Raw genomic sequence first — 5,000 nt, 5'->3', positions numbered from 1 at the left:
ATTACTATGTATGCTAGCCTATTATCATTATCATTGTTGCGAGCAAAGAACCCTCTTTGTGGAGTCTTTTTGGTATTAATTAGGTATATCAATTTAGGAGTACATGAATTATAAATGTAAAGACATTGAATATGAATGTATTTGGCAACAAGCAAAATGTTCCATTCATTAAAAATTAGCTCTAAACTTTTCAAAAATTCTTAAAGAAATAAAGATGAAAATCTTATACTGAAATCTATCGTCACAATAAACAACACTGTCAGTAAATATACCATTGTTTTCCACCATATGCCTCTATCTCCCTTATGTCTCTTTCTTTCACTCTCCTTATCCCCTTCCATCTTTACGTCTCTTCTTTTATTTTATTTATGTATTTATTTATTTATTTATTTGCAGCGAATTACAGTTTTGACTGTTTCCCGTTATTCATTATTTTTCATGTTTCTCTGCATTTTTCCCCATTTGTAAACAATGAAAATGACCGCCAACTGATCGCCTTGATGTATCTTTGTCCGAAATGCAATGAATATTTTTCCCCTTCGTTGCTACATGACTTGTTAATATGTGCAATTTAGAAACACAATTTCTGTCTCTCACGGCAAGTCTGCTTTACAAAAATCACCCGAAAGATGCAGTGAGGCCCATGTTATGAATCCGAAGGTTGGTTCTTCCTACTCTATTTCTCTTTGACTCTTTCTTTAACCGTTTTTCTGTTTTTTTGTTTGAGGATTCTTTGTGTGTTACACTTCTTTCTTCTCTTCTCCTTTAATTCCTCAACCATACTGAAGGGCTTAATTAAAGAATCCAATCGGATTGGGACATAACTCTAGCTAGCCAAGTAGACAGAAATAGATTGTCACGTTATATTTATTATTGATTATTATCATCATCAACTTCATCGTTATCATTATTGTTTTTACCATTATCATCACTATTACTTTCATTATCATTTCATTATTAACGGCACCAGCAGTAGTAGTATCATTGTTACGGAGCATGGGGCTAATTTTAGTTTTAGTAGTATTATAGTCTTTTTTATCATCATGATCATTATTATGATTACTTTTATTACATTATCACCTGTATCATTCTAGTAATTACTTGCATTACAAGCAATAATAGCAGCAGCACTAGTAATAGCCTAATTACGCTATTATTGCAGGTAATATTGCCAGTATCATTTTGTATTACCACTAGTAAAACTAATCTCATTTGTCTTATGGCTGATATATTTCTCAGCATTGCAGTTATCATCAAGTCATCATTCTCACCAGCATCATCATTATCATTTTAGTGCTTCATTATTACAGTTACTGCCGTAGACACTATAATTATGATTATTGTCATTTCTTTGTTTTACATTTATCACGAGTATAGCCGACGTTATTGATGGGAGGTATATGAATGTGCAAATATGTATATATACCTAAGTATATACCGATACATACATGCACTTTTAATTAATTCGATTGTGCATACTATAAATACGTTAATGTCTCATACCCACATATATAGGCCTACACATCCATATATCTATCTATCTATATGTTTTCATATATATATTTGTATATATAAACACATTTGTGTGTGTGTGTGTGTGTGTGTGTGTGTGTGTGTGTGTGTGTGTGTGTGAATATATATGTGTATATATATAAATATAAGATAAATATATATGTGTGTGTGTGTGTGTGTGTGTGTGTGTGTGTGTGTACATGTACATACAGAAATATACATATTCGTACGATATACATGAGACGCATACACATAATAATAATAGTGATAAGGTTTTGTTTTGTATTTTTTTATCTTATATTTTACATAACATTCGTGTATATTTGAGACTTCAACGTGCATTGTATTCTTATACTAATATATTTCACAGTTTGCCCAAAATCATTAGTTCTTGCGTAGTTGGAATCATAAATGAATTTCATATCTGTGATGCCGCTGTGAATATACCAATTAGTTGAACAAAAAAAACAAAAACAGAAATAAGCAAAGAGAGAGAGAAGGGGGTGGGGAGAAGGAAGTGGAGAGGGAGAGCGGGGGAGAAAGAGAGAGAGAGAGAAGGGGGAGGGAGAAGACGGAGAGGAAGAGATGGGGAGAAGTAAAGAGAAAGAGAGGGGGGGGGAGAGAAATAAAGAGAGAGAGAGAGAGTTGGAGGGAAAGAAAGAAAGGGAAAATACAGAGAGAGAGACAGATGGATAGAGAGAGTGAGAGACCACCGATTAAATTTCAGGATAAGAGCGTAATTATGGGAGGAAGAGAAATAGCCTGCAGCCTCAGGAAAGCTGCTGTGTCATCGTCGCAACATCAACAAACAGCCAAGGGGCGTCAACGCTACTAATCAGCACCTCCAAGGTCTAGAAGTATTGGGACATGAAAATAAATTTCGGAAAAAAATTGCATGTGATAAGTGCTTGTGGAGTCTCTGAGTACTGTGAATGTATGTTTTTTCTCTGTCCTTCTGAGATTTCTTGTACGTGTCATTCGTCTTACCGTGAGTGAATAGTCATTGTAGCCACTTTTCGTGTGACTGATTTCTATGTTTCCTGAGATTAATGCCATTTCAGTGATGAATGACATAAAGGTAATAGATGTTCCATCTCTTAATGCTTCCTGTTGTCTCACGCATATACATGTGTGAGAAAGTGTGTATGTACTCATATAAGTGCGTCTGTGTATGTGTACATAATCAAGAGGTGGGAAGAAGCGAGAGCCAATAATAAACAGATAAAGTTTGTATTAGTATGAAATATTGAACATATGGTAAATATGCGCTCGTGTATGAAGAAGTATTAATGGGAGAGCATTTACAAAAGTATGTAGACACGCGCATGTCTGGAAATGTTAAAATGTACGTGTATGCGTCAGTGTCTGTGTGTTTACGTATGCGTTTCGGACTGAATAATAAGGACCGCCGCGGTGTACGACAGTCCCGCCCGGGGGAATAACTACCCCAAGTTGTCTGACTGATTCTTCACGGCCTCCGCCCCCCTCTACGCCCGTGGATTGAGAATGATGGGCGTGTAATTCAGTGTTTTTCTGTTGCTTCCCACCGCTACCCGGAGGCAGAGGGGCGTGCGTGAGACTGGAGGTGCCTGTCGTGTACAGTTCTCTCACGCCCGCAGATCGCGCTCCGTAATTGATTTTTAAGCGGAGACGGGCCGGGTGAGCTCCGTAGATGCAGGATTCCCTTGGAGGGAATCCTGTGTGGCCTCGGGGCGGCCAGCGTGAGGCGGGGAACACTTGCTCACAGCAAATGGGGCTTTTGCAAGCTAAGTATTCGAGTGATTAGAAAGCCTCGCCTCGATTCCTGAACGCGAGATTGATTAGGAGAAGCTCTTCGAATGGGAAGCAACTGCCTTGACATAACGAACGATTTTTCAGGAAATGCTAATGATGTATACATGCATAAAACGTACATATACATGTGTGAGAAAGCGTGTATGTGCTCATATAAGTGCGTCTGTGTATGTGTACATATGACTGCGTGCGCGACTCGCCTTCTAGAGCAAAGGCCCGGCAAAGGATCAAACGGACACGGCCTGGGTTAGTCAGAGCAGGTCGGACACGTCACCTTTTCGCTGTCTGCTTTGTTCGGAGACGAAGCACGCCAATCAATCCGCCTCCAGTAAACACGCTGCCTTATAATCAATCTTTCTGCTCTTAAAGTTTCGTTGACTGTGAAGCTCAAATTGAAATACGACGTTGTATCCATAAATTCAATGCACTTTGCAAAAAGTCGCAATTTGCGGTTTAGCCGTTGGCAAATCAAATTATACTATCAACCATAGCGTATTGGCACATGTTCTTACGGCATATCATCCAAAACAAGGCGGCGTTGTGTCTCTAATCAAAAATTTTGGCGCGGCCTTTGATCCCGCTTCAATCCGCCTGTGGTTCATTCTCCTGCGAATCTCGAAGTGGTTTCCCTCACACTGCGCGGCCGCCCAACCCTGCCGCGGAGCCTTCTCGCTTGCTATCTCTTCTCGCCTGAATTCTTGTGGTCTACAGCCCCTTGACCTCGCTTTGGGATTTTTGCTTGGAGAACACTCAATTACAATTTAATTTGAAGGTGAACTGTACTAGAATTTAATTTGCAAGTGTTAGGCGCCTGAAGATTATTTTGTAAGGTTGCTCAGCAGGCGAGATTTCAGCCCGGAGGTTTCGCACGTCTGAACACCTGGAAGAAATTCTGTCGATCCTCGGACTTTGGGAACTCCATTTACATACTTGAAAGCTTTTGTATGTATGCTTTGCTTATCGAATTTATGGCCGGTGATGAGAATGCACACTTTACACTGGCTAATGTGGTAGTTAGGTCTATTTCTAAGTCTAAAACTAAGAGTATTATGATTTCAGAAGCTCCTGTATACACTTGCATGGCAATAGTAATATCATCGAATTATCTATTTGCTGTCATTCATTATTCCAGACGAATGCTTTAGTGCCGTCTGTAGCTACATTTACAACAATATGTAGACCTCCGGAGCACACTGCAATAAAGTCCTAAGCCAAATGCACGAAGAACTTTCATCGAATTTCGCACACTTGAGGGGGGGGGGGGGGGGGGGGGGGGGGGGGGGGGGGGCTTCAGCGCCTGAGGTCGACGAGTTCGATTTCCGCGTGGCCCAAGCTGCTCTGAGGGCCACGGACGTCGGGATAAAGGTGCCGGAAGAAGACGGGCTAGGTCGCTTCCTCCGCTTTCCTTTCTCCTTTTCTGTCTCCTGTTTCCTTGATTGCTAGACTTGCCTTTTCTTTCCTTTCTCAGAGGTTTCGGTATCGTAACTGCCCTGGGACTTTTCAGTGAAACATTCAGCGTTTGTGTTACCTTTTCTGTAATGTATTGGTGATGTAACTCTACGTCGTTGCACTGACACACACCTACGCGTGCACAGCCAGGGAAATCCTTTAGACACACTTGATAGCATGACAGTCAAAAAGTACGAGGAACACTATAAATAATTCTAAATCATTAGGTTGATAGAGAAGTCATT

The 5,000-nt window shown here is 40.3% G+C and overlaps 1 protein-coding gene across 1 annotated transcript in view; it reads left to right on the top strand.

The window, feature by feature from the left end:
* Positions 1-5,000, top strand: part of LOC125043902 (homeobox protein OTX1-like) — a 12,925-nt gene that overhangs the window by 4,351 nt on the left and 3,574 nt on the right. The gene's annotated exons all lie outside the window — the stretch shown is intronic.

This window comes from Penaeus chinensis, chromosome 34 (genome assembly GCF_019202785.1).
Source record: "Penaeus chinensis breed Huanghai No. 1 chromosome 34, ASM1920278v2, whole genome shotgun sequence".
Taxonomy (NCBI): domain Eukaryota; kingdom Metazoa; phylum Arthropoda; class Malacostraca; order Decapoda; family Penaeidae; genus Penaeus; species Penaeus chinensis.
This window is presented reverse-complemented; position numbering and strand designations above follow the sequence as displayed.